The sequence below is a fragment of the Arachis stenosperma genome, chromosome 6 (assembly GCF_014773155.1).
Source record: "Arachis stenosperma cultivar V10309 chromosome 6, arast.V10309.gnm1.PFL2, whole genome shotgun sequence".
NCBI lineage: Eukaryota > Viridiplantae > Streptophyta > Magnoliopsida > Fabales > Fabaceae > Arachis > Arachis stenosperma.
The window spans coordinates 24,384,218-24,409,771 of NC_080382.1; the positions used below are offsets into that span (position 1 = coordinate 24,384,218).

The 25,554-nt window shown below is 39.8% G+C and overlaps 1 non-coding gene across 1 annotated transcript; it reads right to left on the reverse strand.

Annotated features, from left to right (window-relative positions):
* Positions 1-1,457: 1,457 nt before the first annotated feature.
* Positions 1,458-1,565, reverse strand: LOC130938237 (small nucleolar RNA R71). The gene has a single exon (XR_009069410.1). It is a non-coding gene; the product is annotated as a small nucleolar RNA R71 (small nucleolar RNA).
* Positions 1,566-25,554: the final 23,989 nt, after the last annotated feature.

Below are 25,554 nucleotides of genomic sequence, written 5' to 3' on the forward strand. Positions count from 1 at the left end.
TTGAAGATTCAGAACATACTGCAGAGGAATTATACAGAAAAAGCTGAGCATTCAAAAATGCCCAGTGAAGAAGGCAGACTGGCGTTTAAACGCCAGCCAGGGCACCTGGTTGGGCGTTTAACGCCCAAAGAGGTAGCATTTTGGGCGTTAAACGCCAGAATGTATACCATTCTGGGCGTTTAACGCCAGGATGGTGCTAGGGGGAAGATTCTGTTTTCAAAATCAATTTTTTTTTAAGTTTTCAAAGTTTTCCAAAATCAAATCTTTTTCAAATCATATCTTTTCAATCAAATGTTTTCAAAATTAATTTCTTTCCTTTTTCAAAGATACTTACTAACAATTAATGATTTGATTGAAACATCACAAGATTGTTACCTTTTCTGTTGAGAAAGGTTTAAATGTTTCAAATCATATCTTTTCTTGTTAGGGAAGTCATTAATTTTTAAAATCAAATCTTTTTAAAGTTGTTTTCAAATCATATCTTTTGAAATTGTTTTCAAATCATATCTTCTCAATCACATCTTTTTAAAACCATAACTTTTCAATTAAATCTTTTTAACCACATCTTTTTCAAAATAGTTTTCAATCAAATCTTTTTAATTTCTAATTTTAAAATCTTTTTCAAAAATCACTTGATTTCTTTTTCACTTTTAATTTTCGAAAATTATCAATCAAATTTTCAAAATGTTTTCAAAATCTTTTAAATGAATTTTCGAAAATTACTTCCCTCCTTCTCACATCCTTCTATTTATGGAGTAATACTCCTTCTAAATGCACAATTCGAACCTTATCTAATTAAAGTTCGAATTCTTCTTCTCCTTCTTCTTTCTATTTCTCTTTTCCTCTGACATTTCAAGGAATCTCTATACTGTGACATAGAGGATTCCACACTTTCTTTTTCTCTTCTCTTTCATATGAGCAGGAGCAGAGACAAAGGCATTCTTGTTGAAGCTGACCCTGAACCCGAGAGAACCTTGAAGAGAAAGCTAAGAGAAGCCAAGGCACAACTCTCTTTAGAGGACCTGACCGAATTCTTCAAGGAAGAAGAACACATGGCAGCCGAAAACAACAACAATGCCAACAATGCAAGGAAGGTGCTGGGTGACTTTACTGCACCTACTCCTGATTTTTATGGGAGAAGCATCTCTATCCCCGCCATTGGAGCAAACAACTTTGAGCTTAAGCCTCAATTAGTTTCTCTAATGCAACAGAATTGCAAGTTCCATGGACTTCCAATGGAAGATCCTCATCAGTTCTTAGCTGAATTCTTGCAAATCTGTGACACAGTCAAGACTAATGGGGTTAACCCTGAGGTCTATAGACTGATGCTATTTCCTTTTGCTGTAAGAGACAGAGCTAGAATATGGTTGGACTCTCAACCTAAAGAAAGCCTGGACTCTTGGGAAAAGCTAGTCAATGCCTTCTTGGCAAAGTTCTTTCCACCACAAAGATGGAGTAAGCTTAGAGTGGAAGTCCAAACCTTCAGACAGAAGGATGGAGAATCCCTCTATGAAGCTTGGGAAAGATACAAACAATTAATCAGAAGATGTCCTTCAGACATGCTTTCTGAATGGAGCATCATAGGTATTTTCTATGATGGTCTCTCTGAACTATCCAAGATGTCTTTGGATAGCTCTGCTGGAGGATCTCTTCATCTGAAGAAGACGCCTGCAGAAGCTCAAGAATTGATTGAAATGGTTGCAAATAACCAATTCATGTACACTTCTGAAAGAAATCCTGTGAACAATGGGACTAGTCAGAAGAAAGGAGTTCTTGAGATTGACACTCTGAATGCCATATTGGCTCAGAACAAGATATTGACTCAACAAGTCAATTTGATTTCTCAAAGTCTGTCTGGAATGCAAAATGCACCAAGCAGTACTAAGGAAGCTTCATCTGAGGAAGAAGCCTATGATCCTGAGAACCCTTCAATGGAAGAGGTGAATTACCTAGGAGAACCCTATGGAAACACCTATAATTCTTCATGGAGAAATCACCCAAATCTCTCATGGAAGAATCAAGAGAGACCTCAACAAGGTTTCAATAACAATAATGGTGGAAGAAACAGGTTTAGCAATGGCAAGCCTTTTCCATCATCTTCTCAGCAACAGACAGAGAGTTCTAAGCAGAATACTTCTGACTTAGCAACAATGGTCTCTGATCTAATAAAGACCACTCAAAGTTTCATGAATGAAACAAGGTCCTCCATCAGAAATTTGGAAGGACAAGTGGGTCAGCTGAGCAAGAAAGTTACTGAACTCCCTCCTAGCACTCTCCCAAGTAATACAGAAGAAAATCCAAAAGGAGAGTGCAAAGCCATAGACATGGCCGAATATGGAGAGGAAAGAAAGGAGGAGGACGCCACTGAGGAAGACCTCAGTGGGCGTGTACCAATCTCCTCTGAGTTCCTCAATGAGGAACAATGGGAATCTGAGGCTCAAAATGAGACCATAGAGATTCCATTGGACTTACTTCTGCCATTCATGAGCTCTGATGAGTATTCTTCCTCTGAAGAGGATGAGTATGTCACTGAAGAGCAAGTTGCTAAATACCTTGGAGCAATCATGAAACTGAATGACAAGTTATTTGGAAATGAGACTTGGGAGGAAGAACCACCTTTGCTCACCAAAGAACTGGATGACTTGTCTAGGCAGAAACTGCCTCTAAAGAGGCAGGATCCTGGGAAGTTTTCTATACCTTGTACCATAGGCACCATGACCTTCAAGAAGGCCTTGTGTGACTTAGGGTCAAGTGTAAACCTCATGCCCCTCTCTGTAATGGAGAAATTAGGGATCCTTGAGGTGCAAGCTGCAAGAATCTCATTAGAGATGGCAGACAATTCAAGAAAACAAGCTCATAGACTTGTAGAGAATGTTTTGGTGAAGATTGAGGACCATTACATCCCTACTGACTTCATAGTCCTAGAGACTGGGAAGTGCATGGATGAATCCATCATCCTTGGCAGACCCTTCCTAGCCACAGCAAAGGCTGTGATTGATGTTGATAGAGGAGAGTTAATCATTCAAGTGAATGAAGAATCCTTGGTGTTTAAGGCCCAAGGACATCCCTCTATCATCATGGAGAGGAAGCATGAAGAGCTTCTCTCAAAACAGAGCCAAGCAGAGCCCCCACAGTCAAACTCTAAGTTTGGTGTTGGGAGGCCACAACTAAACTCTAAGTTTGGTGTTGAACCCCCACATTCAAACTCTAAGTTTGGTGTTGGGAGGTTCCAACATGGTTCTGAGTATTTCTGAGGCTCCATGAGAGTCCTCTGTCAAGCTAATGACATTAAAGAAGCGCTTGTTGGGAGGCAACCCAATGTTTTATGGTTAACTATTTTCTTTTGTTATTTTATTTTTTTTGTAGGTTGATGATCATAAGAAGTCACAAAAACAACGAAAAAAGCAAAAACAGAATGAAAAACAGGAAGAAAAATAGCACACCCTGGAGAAGAAGAAGCTGGCGTTCAAACGCCAGTAATGCTAGCTGTTGGGCGTTTAACGCCAGAAAGGGGCACCAGACTGGCGTTAAACGCCAGTAAAGGGCAACAACCTGGCGTTAAACGCCAGGAATGGGCACCAGCCCGGCGTTTAACGCCAGAAATAGCTCAAAACGTGATTTTGAGCAACAATTGGTGCAGGGATGACTTTTCCTTGACACCACAGGATCTGTGGACCCCACAGGACCCCACCATCACTCTCTCTCTTCTTCCCCCATTCACCAATCACCTCAATACCTCTTCCCCAAAAAACCCTTCACCTATCAAATCCCATCTTTCTCTTCACCACTCACATCCATCCTTCATAAATCCCCACCAACCTCACCCTTCAAATTCAAACCACTTTCCCTCCCAAACCCACCCTCCATGGCCGAACCATTACCCCCCTCTCTCCTATAAATACCCTTCTTCAACCCTTCATTTTCACACAACCTAAACACCCTTTCTTACCCTTCTTGGCCGAACACACCACCTTCCCCCTCTTCCTCATTTCTTCTTCTTCTACTCTCTTCTTTCTTCTTTTGCTCGAGGACGAGCAAATATTTTAAGTTTGGTGTGGTAAAAGCGTTGCTTTTTCATAACCATTTATGGCATCTAAGGCCGGAGAAACCTCTAAAAAGAGGAAAGGGAAGGCAAAAGCTTCCACCTCCGAGTCATGGGAGATGGATAGATTCCTCTCAAGGGTGCATCAAGACCACTTCTATGAAGTTGTGGCCTTGAAGAAGGTGATCCCCGAAGTCCCCTTTTCACTCAAAAAGGGTGAATATCCGGAGATCCGCCATGAGATCCGAAGAAGAGGTTGGGAAGTACTTACCAACCCCATTCAACAAGTCGGAATCTTGATGGTTCAAGAGTTCTATGCCAATGCATGGATCACCAAGAACCATGACCAAAGTGTGAACCCGAATCCAAAGAATTATCTCACTATGGTTCGGGGGAAATACTTGGATTTTAGTCCGGAGAGTGTGAGGGTGGCGTTCAACTTGCCTATGATGCAAGGAGATGAGCATCCTTACACTAGAAGGGTCAACTTTGATCAAAGGTTGGACCAAGTCCTCACAACCATATGTGAAGAGGGCGCACAATGGAAGCAAGATTCAAGAGGCAAGCCGGTTCAATTAAGAAGGCATGACCTCAAACCCGTGGCTAGAGGATGGTTAGAGTTCATACAACGCTCAATCATTCCCACTAGCAACCGGTCCGAAGTTACCATAGACCGGGCCATCATGATCCATAGCATCATGATTGGAGAAGAAATAGAAGTTCATGAGGTTATAGCCCAAGAACTCTACAAGGTGGCGGACAAGACCTCCACTTTGGCAAGGTTAGCCTTTCCTCACCTCATTTGTCACCTCTGTTATTTAGTTGGAGTTGACATAGAGGGAGACATCACCATTGATGAGGATAAGCCCATTACCAAGACAAGGATGGAGCATACAAGAGACCCCTCTCATCATGAGATCCCTGAGATGCCTCAAGGGATGCACTTTCCTCCACAAAACTATTGGGAGCAAGTAAACACCTCCCTAGGAGAATTGAGTTCCAACATGGGACAACTAAGGGTGGAGCATCAAGAACACTCCATTCTCCTCCATGAAATTAGAGAAGACCAAAGAATCATGAGGGAGGAGCAACAAAGACAAAGAAGAGACATTGAGGAGCTCAAGCACTCCATAGGATCTTCAAGAGCAAGAAAGAGCCGCCATCACTAAGGTGGACCCGTTCCTTGATTTCCTTGTTCTTTATTCTTCTGTTTTTCGATTTTTATGCTTATGGTTATCCATGTTTGTGTCTTGTGATCATTAGTGTCTTAGTGTCTATGCCTTAAAGTTATGAATGTCCTATGAATCCATCACCTTTCTTAAATAAAAACGTGCTTAATTGAAAAGGAAAGAATTGCATGAATTCTGAATTTTATAATAGTTTAATTATTTTGATGTGGTGGCAACACTTTTGTTCTCTGAATGTATGTTTGAACAGTGCATATGTCTTTTGAATTTGTGGTTCATGAATGTTGGCTCTTGAAAGAATGATGAAATAGGAGACATGTTACTGAGGATCTGAAAAATCATTAAAAATGATTCTTGAAGCAAGAAAAAGCAGTGAATACAAAAAAAAAAGAGAAAGAAGCAAACGAAAAAAAAAAAGAAAGAAAAAGAAAGAAATAAGAGTTGTGATCCAAGGCAAAAAAAGAGTGTGCTTAAGAACCCTGGACACCTCTAATTGGGGACTTTAGCAAAGCTGAGTCACAATCTGAAAAGGTTCACCCAATTATGTGTCTGTGGCATGTATGTATCCGGTGGTAATACTGGAAGACAGAGTGCTTTGGGCCACAGCCAAGACTCAATAAATAGCTATGTTCAAGAATCATCATACTTCACTAGGAGAATCATTAACACTATCTGGATTCTGAGTTCCTAAAGAAGTCAATCATTCTGAATTACAAGGGATAGAGTGAGATGCCAAAACTATTCAGAGACACAAAGTTAAAAGCCCCGCTCATCTAATTAATACTGATCTTCATAGATGTTTTTGGAGTTCATTGCATATTCTCTTCTTTTTATCCTATTTGATTTTCAGTTGCTTGGGGACAAGCAACAATTTAAGTTTGGTGTTGTGATGAGCGGATAATTTGTACACTTTTTGGCATTGTTTTTAGTATATTTTTAGTATGATCTAGTTAGTTTTTAGTATATTTTTATTAGTTTTTAGTTAAAATTCACTTTTCTGGACTTTACTATGAGTTTGTGTGTTTTTCTGTGATTTCAGGTATTTTCTGGCTGAAATTGAGGGACCTGAGCAAAAATCTGATCCAGAGACTCAAAAGGACTGCAGATGCTGTTGGATTCTGACCTCCCTGCACTCGAAGTGGATTTTCTGGAGCTACAGAAGCCCAATTAGCGCGCTCTCAACGGCATTGGAAATTAGACATCCTGGGCTTTCCAGCAATATATAATAGTCCATACTTTGCCCAAGATTTGATGGCCCAAACCGGCGTTCAAAGTCACCTCAAGAAATTCCAGCGTTAAACGCCGGAACTGGCACCTAATTGGGAGTTAAACGCCCAAACTGGCACTAAAGCTGGCGTTTAACTCCAAGGAGAGTCTCTACACGAAATTTCTTCATTGCTCAGCCCAAACACACACCAAGTGGGCCCGGAAGTGGATTTTTATGTCATTTACTCATCTATGTACTAGTTTTCTATAAGTAGGACCTTTTACTATTGTATTTTAAATCTTGGGATTGTTTTTGATCCTTTGATCATCTTTGGACATCTAGTTCTTAGATCATTTGGGGGCTGGCCATTCGGCCATGCCTAGACCTTGTTCTTATGTATTTTCAACGGTGGAGTTTCTACACACCATAGATTAAGGTGTGGAGCTCTGCTGTACCTCGAGTATTAATGCAATTACTATTGTTCTTCCATTCAATTCCGCTTGTTCTTTTACCAAGATATCACTTGTTCTTCAACTTGATGAAGGTGGTGATTGACACTCATCATCATTCTCACCTATGAACAAGGTGACTGACAACCATTCTTGTTCTACAAGCATTCGAGGCTTAGTGAATATCTCTTGGATTCCTGATTGCACGATGCATGGTTGATCGCCTGACAACCGAGTGCTCGCCTGACAAACGAGCCAGCCATTCCGTGAGATCAGAGTCTTCGTGGTATAGGCAAGAACTGATGGCGGCATTCAAGAGAATCCGGAAGGTCTAACCTTGTCTGTGGTATTCTGAGTAGGATTCAATGACTGAATGACTGTGACATGCTTCAAACCTGTAACCTACTGGGCGTTAGTGACAGACGCAAAAGAGTGATTCTATTCCGGTAGGGGAGGGAACCAAACCGGTGATTGGCAGCACTGTGACAGAGTGTGTGCATTAGCTTTCACTGCGCGGATGGGAGGTAGCTGCTGACAACAGTGAAACCCTACACGAGCTTGCCATGGAAAGGAGTAAGAAGGATTGGATGAAGACAGTAGGAAAGCAGAGAGACGGAAGGGAAGGCATCTTCATACACTTGTCTGAAGCTCTTACACCAATGATATACATAAGTATCACTATCTTTATCTTCTATGTTATTTTCGTTCATCATCATATACATTTGAGTTTGCCTGACTAAGATTTACAAGATGACCATAGCTTGCTTCAATGCTAACAATCTCCGTGGGATCGACCCTTACTCACGTAAGGTATTACTTGGACGACCCAGTGCACTTGCTGGTTAGTTGTGCGAAGTTGTGTAATGCCATGGAATTGAACCACCAAGTTTTTGGAGTTCATGACCAGGGATTATGAGAGTTGTGAAAAGTATTGTTCACAATTTCGCGCACCAATCACCAACCTCCATACACAGATCTATCGCTTGTTGGGTTATGATTCTCCTGTGAATATCAAACATTAAGTGCACATGCTCATTGCCGTTGAGCCAAAAAAATACGAAATTAAAATACTTTTTTTTCATCGGTGCGTTAATAAAAATATTTGAGGGGACAAATGACTACTTATGACATTCGCATAAGTAATATGACATTATTAGAATAGCTAATCTAATTGATTTCCAAATTACCCTAATTGATAAATTAATCATATGAAAGCACAGAAAAAGGGCGCATAGATCTCACTAGTCGGTAGGGATGGAAATAGGTCAGACAGCCTGTCAAGAGTCTGCAATGTGGCCTGTATTTGGTCTGGTCTGGTCTGGCCTATTATAAAATAGGCACAGACTCTGACCTTTGTAAAAGTCTTAATATGTTAATAGGGCAGGTCCAGACTCGCTAATTAGTCTTATTGACCTGTCAGGTGGTGCGGTGATTTAACAACCACAGACTAACCGGCAAGTGCACCGAGTCGTACCAAGTAATACCTTATGTGAGTAAGGGTTGATCCCACGAGGATTGATGGATTAAGCAACAATGATTGATTGATTGGCTTAGTTAGGCAAGCAGAAAAGGGTTTTGAGATATTCAAAAGGTTTAAATTTGAAAATATCATAAGGCAGGCACGCAAGTAATTAAGTTGAAAATAAAATATGGGAGAAAACAGTTAAGGCTTCAGAGTTATCTATTTTTCCGGATTTACTTTTCTTACTAACTATTTTAATTATGTAGGATTTAATTTATGGCAAACTATATGTGACTAGACCATAATTCCTTAGACATTCCTAGTCTCCTCTAAAATTCATCAACTGCCAATTCCTTGGTCAATTAATTCCAATTAGAGGGTGATGATCAAATTCCAGTTTATATGCCACAAGAATCCTAATTATCCAAAAATAAGGGGATTATATGTCACGTATCCCGTTAAATACAAACAATTAGAATTTAGGAGAATATGTTTTCAGGCTGTTGTTTAAGTAAAGAGCTTTTCCAAGTTTTACAGGAACTCAAATAGAAAGAGGGTCATACTTCCGTTCCACCCAAATTCATAAAATAAAGAGCGAAAATAATTCTTAAATTATAAATCTATACATAAATTAAAATAGAAAAAGCAATAAAATCAATCTATACAAATAGACAGAGCTCCTAACCTTAACAATTGAGGATTAGTTGCTCATTGTTTAGAGTAGAATGTTATGAAATACAGAATGTAAATTTGGAATAGAATGGGATAATGTTTCCTAATGGAATCTCCTTTTTATAACTAATCCTAATTAATTTAAAATCTAATTATCTAAAATTAAAAATAATATCTTTTTCTAAAAACAATATTTGAATTTAAATTTGAATTTAATTGACAAGTCTTCAGTTGATGGATGGAGACCACATATTTTGTCCATTCTGCAGCTTCTAATCTGTGTTTTCTGGGCTGAAAACTGAGTTAAAACAGCCCAAAAATCGCCCCCAGTATTTTTCTGCGTTTTCTGCACGTGGCGTATGTCACATGTACGCGTCAGTCAGGCGAACGCGTTGATGGTCTTTTTCGCAAGTCACGCGGACGCATCAGTCACGCGGATGCGTCACTGAGCAAATCTTCAAATCACGCGTATGCGTCAGTCACGCGCACGCGTCGCCATGGAAAATACCAAATCACGCGTACGCGTCAGTCACGCGTACGCATCGCTCCTCGCTGCCATCTCCTTCGATTCTTGTGCTGCAGAAACTCCATCAAATTCCATCGAATGCTACCTAAAATAAACAAAATTACAAAAGACTCAAAGTAGCATCCATATTGGCTAAAAGATAATTAATTCTTTATTAAACTCAACAAATTAGATGCAAATTCACTAGAAAAAGATAGAAAAAATGCTCACACATCATCAGGCTTGCCTGGCCTGTTAAAACATAATTAAATATATACATTATTTTTTATTATTATTACAATTATTAGATATTTTAAATTTATTATATTTTAATTCAGTAGCTTGACCAGTTTGATCACCGATTCGATCAGCGATTCGATTCTCAGAACTATGTACAATAATATAACTTCAAAATAAAATATAAAATGATTGAATGAATGCAAAAATATAAAACATAAAAATAAATATTTCATCAAATAAAAAAAAATCAAAGAATTAAGTTAAAGAATCTTAACCTGGAGATACAGAATAAAAAACGAACAACAACTAAAGAGATTTAACATCATAGAAAATAAAAAAAATGACGCTCTTAGTATTTAGATTTAAATTATTGACATATTTTTTAGGGTTATTATTATTATTTTATTAATTTTTGAAATAATCAATATAAAATTAGTAGCGAACAAAAAATCTTAAAATATAAATTATAATAAGAGTTACTATTTAATTTATTATTGTCTTACCATTTATAATTTTAAATGGTCTGATCTTATATTGGCAATAATTTTAAACTGCATAAATGTTAGATAAAAATAAATAAAAATAAAATATACTTATAAATAATTTAATTTTGTGTTAGGATTTTTCCATATCCTAATTGCAAGTTTTAATTTCTTGTGCAAAGTGAAGTAAATAAAAATTTAATTTTTAAAAGAGGAATGCTACACATATAAGTCATTTTGCCTTACAAGTTTTACAAGTTGGACCAAATCTAACACGCGTGTTACTGAACCATCTTCGCATATTTTATCTTTGTTTCTTTTTTCGACTTTTTTGTCAAATTTGTTTGATCTCCTTCGTGCGTTTTCTCTTTGCCTTCAATCTCCTTTTGTTTTTTTCGATTTTCATGGTTTCTGAAATCAAGTTTTGAAATTGTTTTGAAGATGATGGAACTTCAAAAATACACCCGGACGATTACAAAAATACACCCAAATGATTACAGAAATACATCCAAAGGATTACAGAAATATACCCAAACAGTTACAGAAATAAACCAAACGATTACAGAAATACACCCAAAGAATTATAGAAATACACCCAGAAGATTTAAAAAATACACCCAATATAGGAGGAAGACAGTATATTTCTTCTTGAAATCTTTTAATGGCAGAAGAAGAACGGAAAAAGAAAAAGAAGAAAAAGAGGAAAAAAAAGTGAAAACGGCGTCAGTATAAATGACTTGTATAAAAAAGTGCTTGTATGTGGAGAATAATCCTTTTTAAAATTATAAAATAATTATGTCTTATTTTACAATATTATTATTTACAATAACAATTTAAATTAGTTGAGTAAAATATATTATTATTAAGTTATTGTAATGGTATGATCAATTATGTTTACGGAATAAATAATTTTTATAATTTTTTGAAATTTTTATGATACTCTGATTTGCGTATATATAAGTGATCTTACCACTGATTAAATATATACGGTTATAAAAAAAATTTAAAATACCTACATATTGCTCATTTCGATAGAGTATAGTGAAAAATTTAAGATAAATAAAAAAAAACTTGATACATTAGGGCATTTGGGGTGCAGTGGGGGAGGGAATGTTAGACATTGACGCCGTTCTCAATTTTTTCATTATCACTACAGTTGTTTTCTATTTTTTTTGCTGGTAAATTAATAGTTTTTTTTACGTTTACTTTTTTTTCTTATAATTGTTAACAATTTGTAGTCCAAGCCCACAACAACAAAAAAAAAAAATTATACTCTTAATTATCTTTTCTTCAATCCTAATGATGATTATAAGTATGACATGATACTATGTAAGCCAATTTTTTAGTTGGTCCCATTATCGCAGAATTTGTTTTCCTCGAGCATACTTCACTATACTTATATTACTACGCGTGTCATTTATACATGTAAATAATATTTTTCATCTACATAGTAGCAATGGCTAAGGAAGTGAGCTAAATGAAGTCGAGTTAGACCAAATTTAAGCTCATCTTTGAAAATTAAGCTTGAGTCACGACTTGACTCATTAATAATTGAGCCTATTTTGTAAGTTTAAATTCGGCTCAATTAAAACTTACGAACTAATTTAAATAATAAGAACATAATCTATAATTTTATATCAATAAATTATAACTTATATATATTGAAAAATATTAAAATAAAGATAAATTTTATATATTATCTATAATTTTTTATTTATGTCCTAAATCAAAATTATATATAAAAAATACTATAAAATTTCAAATAATTAAAAACATTAATATATATAAAATTATATATTAATTAATCTATATTTTTAATATTATATATATAATCGAACCAGCTCACGAGCCAATAAATTGAGTTTATTCAATCTCAAGTTCGCCGCATTTAATTTATGAGCTTAATTTCAGGCTTAAGCTCGACTCACTAACTTACAAACTCAGCTTATCGAACTATTAATGAGTCGAGTTCGAATAGACTCATGAACTAGTTTGACTCAGCTTTAACCATAGACAAAACCAATCAAATTTGGATTAAACCGGATTAGTTGATTCAGTGGATCAATGCACCCACGTGCCTTCACAAGTGGACTAACAACACACTGGATTACAATAAGAGCACCAACAAAAAGCCTTCAAAAAGAGTCCACAATAAACCTACGCACACTCCACGCGGGCTTTCTTGCATATCCAAGCATTACAAATGTTTTTTTACTTTCAGATGTTGAGTTATTTGGGACTTATGGGACTTCAAAAGAATTTAGAATTAATTCAAAATATTAGTTATTTTTTATGATATAACGTTATATAACTGTACGATTATATAAAATAGAAAGAATTTCACCTATGTCAGTGTATTTTACTAGTGTTACGGTAGGTAACCGAAAATTAATAGGTTGGACAAGTTTGGCTGGCCCAATCGTCTCAACGATGAAACGTTCAAGTAAGTTGGTGATCCAAGGCTCCCGTCCGACTTGTGTAAGGGAGAATAGGGGTGGTACCTGCAAAGACACTCCGATGCCAAAGTTAGCAAAGGGGTAAAATAGGTCTAGAGAGTATTGGGATTCTGTGATACCTGAGAGGTGTCAGTGTATTTATAGGGGTGAACCCATAACCACCGCTAAAGTAGTTCCGCCTTTTAAGGTGGATAACCGTTCCTTTATCTTAGGGAGGTTGAGATATGGCTCTTGGAAGTGGGTAGAGAGATTTTAGGGGCAGTTACTTATTTGAATGAGTGATTATCTGCCAGCTAATCTTCGTCCCGACTTCTTTAGGGTTAGTCGTGATAAGAACCGACTTCGTAGGGAGGAGGTCGGTACAAGGCGAACCTCAACTCTTTTAGGTTGGGCCTTTTGTTAGGACCTGGGCCTTATCGTTGGGCCAGGGTATGAACAGTGCCCCTACTCGAGCCCAATTTCTTTTAAGATTTGGGTTCGAGTATTCTAACTCGAGGTCGTAACCGACTTGTGAGGGAACCGACGTGATTTGTTTGCAACCGACATGAATTTTCGTGACTTTTGATTTTCATAGTTACGTCTAATCAAACGTCGCGTCCGTTAGAGGTGTGCGTAGGTATTAATTACCTTGGTAACGGTGCATTCATTAATGACCGCTTCCATTTTTACCATTATGCCCCTAACGTGCTTATAAGTGCTTCCCTCTTCTTTCGTTGTTTCGTTTCTTCGATTTTTCAAATTTTTCCCTTTCATCTGTTCGTGGAACACTTTCGTATCTGTTCGTGGGATACTTTCGTTTGAAGGCTTTCATCTTTCTCTACTCCTTTTCAGGCAAAGGTTGGTTTTTTCTTCCCTTTTATTAAGTGCTTCTGTTTGCATGCCTTTTATTTTCTTTGGAGAGGGAGAAGGTGACGCCGTAGGTTTCTGTTAGATTTCATGCCCCATTAGGAACTCTCGTTTTTTATTCTTTTTTCTTTTTCCTTTGTAGGTTTTCATCGTACCCTAGGGAAAAATGTCTTCTGTAGAAGTTCTTGCTCAGTGGGTTGATGTTATGATCTTGGGGGAGGAACCCTTGGTCGATGCCGAGTTCATCACCAACCTTCGCACTCATCACCATATTTGTACTTCTGAGGAGGATGAGCCGAAGTATGAATTGGTGGTCCCGGGTCTGGAAGACCGGATTTGTTTTGGGAGGGATACTGAGAAGGTCCCTCATTTTTTCTACATGTATGAAAGCATGATTACCCGTTTGGGTATTTTTCTTCCATTTTCTGATTTTGAAATAGCTGTTTTGCGTCACTGCCGAGTTGCTCCTACCCAACTTCACCCCAATTCTTGGGGTTTTCTGAAAATTTACCAGTTTATCAGCCACGTCTTAGATTTTCCGACCTCTTTGAGGATTTTCTTCTATCTTTTCCACATGACCAAGCCCTTCAGTGGGCTAAATAACAAGCAGCAATGGATATCTTTCCGAGCCATACAAGGTCGGAGAGTTTTCACCCTTTTTGATGAATCCTTCTATGACTTTAAAAATTATTTTTTCAAAGTTCAAGGTGTAGAGGGTCACCACCCTTTTTTCCTGGATGAAAATTCTGTTCCTCGCTTTCCTCTATATTGGTTGGAGGCCTCCCCTTGCGAGAAATATAGTTTGGATGACTTGGATGAGGTGGAGGCAGCCATTGTGGGGTTCCTTCGAGAAGTGTGGGGGAGGGCCCCATATCTGGATACCAAAAAATTTCTCCAGGGGTCGCCGGCCTTTGTCCAGGCACAATTAGGTAGCCTTTGTCTTTATGCTTTGTTTCCGACTTGTATCTTGTTTTTCCGACTTGTCTGAGTTTTTTGGCTAATAATTACTTTTTACAGAGATGGCGAAGAAGAATTCCAGTGAATCTTACCAGAGAGTCCAGGAGGCCAGGGCAAGATCTCGCGCCAGGGCCGGCGGTGCCAGGGTAACTAGCTCCTCTCTTCCTCCTCCTCCTCCTTCTTTTCAAAATTTGGGGACCCCTTCTCGACCTATTGTTATTTCCTCCTCGGCTTCTTCTCAGCCGCGCCCTCCCCCCGACCTTCTCCTGAGCCAGAGAAGAAGAAGCGTAAGACTTTAGAGTCTTCCTCTTCTTTTGAAGGTGAGGCTAAGGTGGATGCTCCTGCATTTGTCCGGAAACACATCTACCCCCATACCCGTATAGGTATGGATGATGTTTCTGTCCAGAACCACCTCACTATTCTGGCTCAGGAGAGTGTCAGGGCGGCAGCAGTGTGCACCAAGTTTCTTGATATTTTTTAGAAGACTCCTCTTAGCTCTCTGGGTTCAACCTCGAGGGTTAAAGAGTTAGAGGAAAGGCTTCTCATGTATCAGAAACATGAGAAGGAGTTGAAGGAGGAGGTCGCTAAATTGAGGGAGGAAAGGGATGGTCTTCGGGAGAAGGGGAGCAAGTTACAAGCCCAATGCAATATGGAGGAGGGCTTGAGGAAGAAGGTACAGAAGAGTTATTCGAGCTTGTTCAAGGACCTCGTGGAGGTGAGGAAGGACTTGTTGAATTCTCGGACTGCTTACGCCGAGTTGGAGGACTCTATTGCTGAGGGAGCCGAGGAGGCTTGGAGGATTTTTAAGGAGCAGGTCGGAGTCCTTGCTCCCGATTTGGATCTCTCTTCTTTGGACTCTGACAAGATTGTCATTGATGGGGCCATTGTGTCTCCTCCCCGCCCTGTATCTGAGTCCGAGTTGAAGACTCGGGGTCAGAGAATCATAAAGTCTCCTCCCCGACCTGACAATGCTCCGAGTTCTTCCGAGACTCCCGAGACTTCTCTTCCAATTCCTGTCGGTGCCCCTCTTCCTGGTCCTGATGGCGTTGCGGCCAATCTTCCTGATTCTGGTGGTGATCCGACTACTCCCGGTGGTGATGTTTAAAAATTTGTTGGCTATATGGGGGCCCAGCCTGTGGGTCCCCTCTTTTTAAACTCTCTCTTTTTTTATGTTGGTTGTGGTGGTTGACATTTTATTTGGCCTTTTAAGGCCGTAAACAAAATATTTTAGAAATACTCTTTTTTGGATAAGGGTTTAAGTTATTTTTCGCGTGCATGCTTTTCTGTTTTGATACTTAGAAAATTTCTTCGACTTTTTCTTGAAAAACCTTTTCCTTTGGCCTGTCTGTCCTTCTGAGCTTTTTTCGCTTTGAGGACTTAGGGCAGTCTTTTGGCTTTTTTAATAGGTTTTTCAATCTCTTTTTCACTATTCCTTATACTCAACTTTGCGGTTTATTGAGTTTTTATGACTTAGGTTATTTTCGCGATGCGTTTTTCTTCTACTGGTTTTTCATTTCGATTTATGGGTCGAAGTGTTTCCGAGCTTCTCTACTCGGGTTTTCATTTCGACTTATGAGTTGGAGTGTTTCCGAGTTTCTTATGATCAACTTCTATAACCTCTTTACACCGACTTGTACCTCGTCGTTTTATCCTGACGACCATCTAGGTCGGTTCATGGGATTTTCACGTTTTGTCAAGCTTAAGTCGGCGCGTTTCGTAGAAAGAAAATAAACGAGAAGGAATTTTTATAAGAGATATTTGAAAAAGATCTTTATTTATTTGGAAAGGTACTTTTACTGCTACTAAGGGCTTTTAGCAACTTATTCCCCTTAGGCTCTACTATGATGCCTCGTTAAAAACCCTTCTTCAGAAAAAACCCTTTGTTTTTTGGGAAAAAATCGTGAAGTAAGGAAAAGAGTACATCAGGGAGTAGAGTTCGCTTTTAATTATAGTACCTTTTCATGTTGCAAACATGCCACGACCTTGGTAACTCGGTGCCGTTTAGGTTGGTCACCTTATAATAACCTTTTCCTAAGACCTCACTAACTTTATATGGTCCCTTCCAATTAGCAGCGAGTTTTCCTTCCCCTGATTTATTGACTCCAATGTCGTTTCTGATCAAGACCAAGTCGTTTGGGGTGAAGCTTCTTCGAATGACTTTTTTGTTGTACCTGGTGGTCATCCTTTGTTTCAACGCTGCTTCTCTTATCTGGGCTTGCTCCCGGACTTCGGGGAGCAGTTCGAGCTCCTCTTTGTGCCCCTGTATGTTTCTGACCTCATCATGGAGAATCACCCTTGGACTTTGTTCGCTGATTTCTACTGGTATCATGGCTTCTACGCCGTAGACGAGTCGGAAGGGCGTTTCTCTAGTGGCAGATTGTGGCGTTGTCCGGTAGGCCCATAACACTTGTGGGAGCTCTTTAGCCCAGGCTCCCTTTGCATCTTGTAGTCTTTTCTTTAGTCCTGCCAGTATGACTTTGTTGGCTGACTCGGCTTGTCCGTTCGCTTGCGGATGTTCCACCGAGGTGAACTGGTGTTTGATCTTCATACTGGCCACCAGACTTTTGAAGGTAGAGTCGGTGAACTGGGTTCCGTTGTCTGTAGTAATGGAATAGGGTATTCCAAACCTTGTGATGATATTTTTGTAGAGGAACCTCCGACTTCTCTGGGCTGTGATGGTGGCTAATGGTTCTGCTTCTATCCACTTTGTGAAGCAGTCTATTCCCACAATCAAGTATTTGACTTGTCCTGGGGCCTGGGGAAAAGGACCTAACAGATCCATCCCCCATTTTGCAAAGGGCCATGGAGAAGTTATGCTGATTAGCTCCTCGGGGGGAGCCACGTGGAAATTTGCATGCATTTGGCATGGCCGGCACTTTTTCACAAATTCTATGGCATCTTTCTGCAAGGTCGGCCAGTAGAATCCAGCTCGGATTACTTTCTTGGCTAGTGACCTGGCTCCGAGATGGTTTCCACAGATCCCATTATGAACCTCCTCTAATACCTCAGTGGTCCTTGAGGTCAGTACGCACTTCAATAATGGTGTTGATATTCCTCTTTTATAAAGGATATTTTTCACCAAAGTGTAATGTTGTGCTTCCTTCCGGATTTTCTTAATCTCTTTTTCCTCTTTGGGGAGGATGTCGAATTTTAGGTATTCGACCAAGGGATTCATCCATCCGAGGTTTAGCCCAGTTACCTCTAGGACATCTCGTTTGTTCTCTTCTTTTACTACCGAGGGTTCTTGGAGAGTTTCCTGGATCAGGCTTCTATTATTCCCTCCCAGTTTGGTGCTTGCTAACTTGGAGAGGGCATCTGCTCTGCTATTGAGATCCCGAGTTATATGCTTAACTTCGGTTTCCGCAAAGTGCCCTAAGTGTTCCAAGGTTCTTTCCAAGTACCTTTTCATGTTCGGGTCTTTAGCCTGATACTCTCCATTTATCTGGGAGGTCACCACTTGAGAGTCGCTGTATATCACCACTTTCGTTGCACCGACCTCTTCTGCCAGTTTCAACCCTGCAATCAGGGCTTCATACTCTTCTTGATTATTTGAAGCTGGAAATTCAAATTTGAGGGATACCTCTATTTGGGTTCCCCTTTCGTCGGCCAGTATTATGCCTGCACCGCTTCCTGTCTTGTTTGAGGATCCATCTACATAAAGTTCCCATGTAGTTGGCTTCTCTTGATCTCCCGCATGTTCTGCTATGAAGTCGGTGAGGCATTGGGCTTTGATCGCTGTCCGAGTTTCATACTTTAAGTCAAACTCGAAGAGCTCTATTGCCCATTGAACCATTCTTCCTGCAACATCCGTCTTCTGGAGGATTTGCTTCATGGGCTGGTTCGTTCGGACTCTTATAGTATGTGCTTGAAAATAAGGTCGTAGCCTTCGTGAGGCTATTACTAAGGAGTAGGAAAACTTCTCTAGTTTGTGGTACCTTAGCTCGGAGCCCTGCAGGACTTTGCTAATGAAGTAAACCGGATGCTGTCCGACCTCGTCCTCCCTTATCAGGGCTGATGCGACAGCTTTGTCTGCTACGGACAAATATAGGACGAGATCTTCCCCGACTAGAGGTCGGGTCAGGATTGGCGGTTGGCTCAGGAATCTTTTGAACTCTTGGAACACTTCTTCGCATTATGGAGTCCATTCGAACTGGCATCCCTTTCTTAGTAAAGAAAATAGTGGAAGGGATTTGAGTGCTGATCCTGCCAAGAACATAGAGAGGGCTGCTAGTCGGCCATTCAATTGTTGGACCTCTCTTAGGCAGGTCGGGTTCTTCATTTCAAGGATGGCTTTACACTTATCGGGATTTGCTTTGATCCTTCTCTGTGTTAGCATGAACCCTAGAAATTTTCCAGCCTCCACCGCGAAGGTACACTTTGCGGGATTTAGCCTCATCCCGTGCAACCTTATGGTGTCGAAGACTTGCGAGAGGTCTGTCAAGAGATCAGCTTCTTCCTTAGTTTTCACTAGCATGTCGTCTACGTAGACTTCCATTAAACTCCCGAGGTGAGGGGCGAACACCTTGTTCATCAACCTTTGGTATGTGGCCCCTGCATTTTTTAGTCCAAATGGCATGACCACGTAACAGAAATTTGCTCAGGGCGTGATGAACGATGTTTTCTCTTGGTCTAACTCATACATAGGGATTTGGTTATATCCCGAGTAGGCATCCATGAACGACAAGTATTGATACCCCGAGCTAGAGTCTACTAGAGTATCAATACTTGGGAGTGGATAAGGGTCCTTGGGACATGCTTTATTTAAGTCGGTGTAGTCGACACACATCCTCCATTGGCCGCTTTGCTTCTTGACTAGCACTATGTTTGCTAGCCATGTTTGATATTTAACTTCTCTGATCAAGCCGGCTTCTAGGAGTGCCTGTACTTGCTCTTTCACCGCTAGAGCTCGTTCAGGGCCAAGCTTGCGCCTTTTTTGTTGTATAGGTCGGAATCCTGGATACACCGAGAGCTTGTGGGACATAAGCTCGGGATCTATCCCAGGCATGTCGAAGGCCTTCCAGGCAAAGAGATCAGAGTTGTCTCTTAGGAGTTTAGTCAACCCTTGCTTCAGGGTTTCCCCTAGGTTAGCTCCTATGTTGGTATTTTTTCCTTCCTCTTTTCCGACCTGTATTTGCTCGGTTTTTCCTCCTGGCTGTGGTCGCAACTCTTCTTTGGCCCTTGCTCCACCGAGTTCTATGGTGTTGACTTCTTTGCCTTTTCCCCTTAGGTTCAGGCTTTCATTGTAGCACTTTCTTGCCAATTTCTAGTCCCCACGCACCGTTGCTATGCTCGCTGATGTCAGGAATTTCATGCAGAGATGCGGGGTAGATACCACTGCTCCTAGTCAGTTTAGGGTAGCTCTTCCGATTAGGGCATTATATGCTAACCCCACGTCGATGACTATGAAGTCTATGTTCAGAGTTTTGGATTTTTCTCCTTTTCCAAAAGTAGTGTGGAGGGGCAGGAAACCCAGTGGTTTTATTGGTGTATCGCCTAGCCCATACAAAGTGTCGGGGTAGGCTCTCAGCTCCCTTTCGTCAAGCCCTAGTTTATCAAACGCATGCTTGAAAAGAATGTCTGCTGAACTTCCTTGGTCCACCAGAGTTCTGTGGAGATGGGCGTTGGCTAGGATCATGGTTATTACCACCGGATCATCGTGTTCGGAGATTATTCCTTGCCCATCTTCCTTTGTGAATGAGATGGTAGGAAGGTCGGGCGATTCACTTCCGACCTGGTAGATTCGCTTGAGGTGTCTTTTGCGAGAGGACTTGGTGAGCCCCCCTCCCGCGAATCTGCCTGAGATCATATGTATATGTCTCTCCAGAGTCTGTGGTGGTGGGTCTCTTCTGTCCGCATCATCTCACTTTCTCTTTCCATGATTGTCCGACCTCTCCATGAGATATCTATCAAGTCGGCCTTCTCTGGCCAGCTTTTCTATCACATTCTTGAGGTCGTAACAGTCGTTTGTTGAGTGATCATATATTTTATGGTACTCGCAGTAGTCGCTGCGACTCTCCCCTTTTTTATTCTTGATGGGTCTGGGAGGCGGCAGTCTTTCAGTATTGCAAATTTCTCTGTATACGTCCACTATGGAAACCTTTAGAGGAGTATAAGAGTGATATTTCCTGGGTCGTCGAGACTGAGGTCTTCTTTCTTCTTTGGCTCCCTCTCCCTGTCTTTTATCGAGGGGAGGTGCCCAGGTCGCCAGCTTGGCTCTCTTAGTCTGGCGTTTTCCTCCATGTTGATGTACTTCTCAACTCTTTCTTGTACATCACTCAAGGAGGTAGGGTGTCTTTTTGATATGGACTGTGAGAAGGGTCCTTTTCTAAGCTCATTTACCAGCCCCATAATGACTACCTCGGTGGGCAGGTCTTGAATCTCTAAGCATACTTTGTTGAATCTTTCCATATAATGCTTTACCTTGTCTTTCTGAATGGAGAACCGCATTAGGAATTTTCTCGAGAGGTCTTCAAAGCTGGTGACCGACCTTGGAGGGAGGCTATCGAACTACTTCATTGCTGCTTTCGATAAGGTGGTCGGGAAAGCTTTGCAGCGCGTTGCATCAGAAGCATCAGCCAGATACATCCGACTTTTAAAGTTGCTTAAATGAAGCTTTGGATCTGTAGTTCTATCATAGAGGTCCATGTCGGGGCTTTTAAAGTTTCTTAGAACTTTTGTCCTCATTATGTTCTCACTAAAGGGGTCCTCCCCTCCTGGGGTGACTCTTCTCGGTCGCCGTGGGAGTTCCGACTTTTGAGGGAGGATTCTAACTTTAAGAGTTTTTCTTCTAACTCTTTTCGTCGTTCCATCTCCCCTCTTAAGTGCTTTTCTATTTCCCTTTGTCGCTCCCGCTCCTGTTCCAGTTGTTCCAAGCGACCTTGGTGGCCATGAAATAGCCCCATTAGTTCGGTTGCATGGGGAGGCCCATCCTTTTCCGACTCACGCCCCTCGGAGGAGTTCATCTTCGGATTTTTAAATCCGGAGGTGCCTTCCCTATGTTGGTCGTTGGTTCCCTGGTGAAAGGTTAGGTCTGCGTCATTATTTTCGGTATCTAGATTCTCTTGTTCAGAATCTGATTCCTGATGATTTGGATTTTTGACGGTTTAGAATTTCACTAATGAAATCTCGTTGTAAAGTATAGTTTCTAAACCAAACAATAATCCTTTCATACAAAAAGTTGTTTGTCACTAGTACAAACCCCTAAAATTTATAAAACGAAGTATTTAAACCTCGGGTCGTTCTCCCTAGGATTTACAATAAAATGTTTTGTTATTGGTTGTGAGTTATTTTTAGGGTTTTGGATAAGAAGCATGAAAGTAAATGGTAATGAAAATAAACTAACAACTAACAAAGCTCTTGGTAAGATGTGAGAACTAGAAATCCTATCCTAGTTACCTTTCTCAATTGTGATGAGAATTGTTCATTGCTACCACTTAGTTAACCTCTAACCATGAAGGAAAGTCAAGTGGATGAATCAATTTGATTCCTCAAGTTCTAATCAACTCCTAAAGGAATGACTAGCTTTAGAGACATTCAAATCAATTAGGAACTTCTAATTATCAATCAACAAAGGAACTAGATAACTCAAGAGTCACTAATTACTCTACCTAGGCCAAGAGGAACAAAACCTTAACTAAGATCCAACCAAGCATTTCATCAAACACTTGGAAGGCATAAAAGGAAAACATAGTAAATCAACAACAAGAGCAAAATCTAACAACAATTATTGAAAGGAATTAATAACAACAATCAAAAGAAACACATTTATTATGATTTACCTTTATTGAATTGAAAGAGAAAGGAAGGAACAAAAGTGGATCTACAATAAAGTCTAAGAACAACATAAAGGAAATTACAACAAAAGAATAGAAGAAGATGAATGTAACAACAAGGAATTAAGAGGATAGAAGTAGAAGAAAGCAAAGATTAAAACCTAGATCTAAGAACTAAACCTAATCCTAATTCTAGAGAGAAGTGAGAGCTTCTCTCTCTAAAACTCTAAAACTAATCCTCTAACTAAAACTATGCTTCCCTAATTGATTATTGGTCCAAGTGATGTCTTCCCTTTAATCCTTCATCCTTATATTCCTTTCCCTTGGTCATTGGCGCCAAAAATGGGTTTAGAAACCTTCCAAAATCGCCAGGCACGTGCTGCAGTAAAAGACTCACGTGCGGACTACGACGCATGCGCGCACGGTACGCGTGCGCGTCCTTGGCCTGTATCGCAATGTGCGCGCGAGCGCCTTGTGCGCGTGCGCGTGCATGGCCTAGATCAATTCTTTGGCTTTTTGTGCTTCTCTCCACTTGCATGCTTTCTTCCTTGCTTCCTTTGATCCATGCTTAGCCTATTTCAACCTGAGATTACTAGCAAACACATCAAGGCATCTTATGGAATCAAAGAGAAACTAGAATTCATCAAAATAAGGTTTAAAAAGCATGTTTTTACACTTAAGCACAAATATGGGAGAGATAGCAAAACCATGCTAATTCATAGGCTAAATGTGGCAGAAGGTTATCAAAATACTCTAAATTTAATGCAAAACAAACCGTCAAATTGGGGTTTGTCAACCTCCCCACACTTAAGTCTTAGCATGTCCTCATGCTAAATTAAGAAGGAACTAAGGGGTATGACATTTATTGAGTGCAACTAAACTATATGAATCCTATCTAGATGCAACTACCTATAGTAAATGCAAATGCTTAGTTCAAACATATCAATTCCCAAGAGAGCATGTGTAAGCACAAGAGCTAGGCAATAGGAATTAAGTCCAAACCACAATTGTATTGAATTGTCAAAAAGAATTCAAACTTGCGAGAATATAGACAATATGGGTGAATGCATGTAATTGAACTTTGAACCCTCACCGGATGTATGTCCGCTCTATTCACTCAAGTGTTTAAGGGTTAACTCACTCAATTCTCTTCTAATCATGCTTTCCAAAATTTGAATTTCTTCTAACAATCAACACTTATTCAATGCATGCATACATTCATCATGAGGTCTTTCATTTAGGTTGTAATGGGATTAGGGTCAAGGTATGATCATTTATGGTTAAGTGGACTAGAATTTGAACCTTTGATTAGCATAGACTTTCCCACCTATAATGACCTATACAATTAAGTATTAATCTAACTACCCATTCTCCACTTTTCCACATACTCATGCATTTTCTTTTCATTTCACAGCACTTATGCATTGATTCTTATTGAGCTTCACTTTGGGGCGTTTTGTCCCCTTTTTTTTTCTTTCTTTTTCTATTTTTTTCTTTTCCATATTATTTTTCTTTTCTTTTTCTTTTGTTTTTTTCTCATTTTTTTTCTTTTTTTATATACAAGAACCTTAATGCATAAGGTTTTACATTTGATCAATACATGAGTATGTACCCAATTCCCAATATTTTCAATAACAATACAAAATTACCCTTTTATTCACCCAATGTCCCAAGGTTCCCACACTTGAATGATACTCACACACTCTAGCCTAAGCTAATCAAAGATCCAAATAAGGATATTTATTGTTTTTCGCTTTAAGGCTTGTAATGTGCTAAAATTAAGAACAAGTGGGTTAATCGTAGGCTCAAATTGGCTAACAAAGGAATATAAAAGGGTTGGCTATTTGGATAAGTGAGCTAATGAAATGATGGCCTCAATCGTATAAATGCATGAATACAAGAAATAAATGGACATATAGAATCAAGCAAAGCAAGGATCATAATCATAGAAAGAGAGCAATTTCACACAAGAATGGAAGATAAGTGGTTGTAAAGTGTAACCACATCAATAGGCTCAAGTCTCACAAGCTTGTGTTCTCAATTCAATACATGATTCACAAAGTATGGAATTCAAGCAAGTTTCACTAAAAATTTTCTTTCAATCAATTGGGTTAATGCCTTATATTTAAAATTCTTGAAAAGTCTCAATGTTTGACTAAGCATGGTTGTGATTGAAAAATTCAAAAATTTTCTTAGTTCACCCTTTCCTTTAAAACCAATTTCTTATGCAAAAAGGGTGATTAAGTATTTGCAATTCAAAGTATGATTTCTAATCACAACCACAAACTAAAAAGAAAGGTATGCAAAAATGTATAAAGAAAAATCCACTAAAAGTGTGAAATCTAAAAATATCCAAAATATCCAAAAGCATCAAAGTATCTAAAATCCAAAATAAGCAATAAAAATATCCAAAGTAAACTAGAGATGCATCAAAATATATACAAAAGATATGCCAAAATAAGGTAACTAAGAAAGTAGCCGAAAAGTTCACCGGTTCCCATATAATGCTACCGGTGCCCTCCCCACACTTAAGATCAAGCATCGTCCTCGATGCTAAACTGGAGGATCAGCGGGAGGTACAACGATAGGCTCTGGCTGTGGCTGTGGGACCGGCTCCTCATAAGTCCATGGTGGCTCTGTAGTGTCAGGGGCATCCTGCTGAACTGGTGCCTCCGCATCTTCCTCCTGATGATCCTGCTCAACGGAGGCCGGAGAGTCGGGAAGCGGAGGTAGCTCAGCACCCAAAGAGATGAGTGCCTGGTCCATCCGATCTAAGCGGCGTGATGAGCGGATAATTTGTACGCTTTTTGGCATTGTTTTTAGTATGTTTCTAGTAGGATTTAGTTAGTTTTTAGTATATTTTTATTAGTTTTTAGTTAAAATTCACTTTTCTGGACTTTACTATGAGTTTGTGTGTTTTTCTGTGATTTCAGGTATTTTCTAGCTGAAATTGAGGGACCTGAGCAAAAATCTGATTCAGAGACTGAAAAGGACTGCAGATGCTGTTGGATTCTGACCTCTCTGAACTCGAAGTGGATTTTCTGGAGCTACAGAAGCCCAATTGGCACGCTCTTAACGGCGTTGGAAAGTAGACATCCTGGGCTTTCCAACAATATATGATAGTCCATACTTTGCCCACGATTTGATGGCCCAAACCGGCGTTCAAAGTCACCTTCAGAATTCCCAGCGTTAAACGCCGGAACTGGCACCAAAGTGGGAGTTAAACGCCCAAACTGGCACAAAAGCTGGCGTTTAACTCCAAGAAGAGTCTCTACAC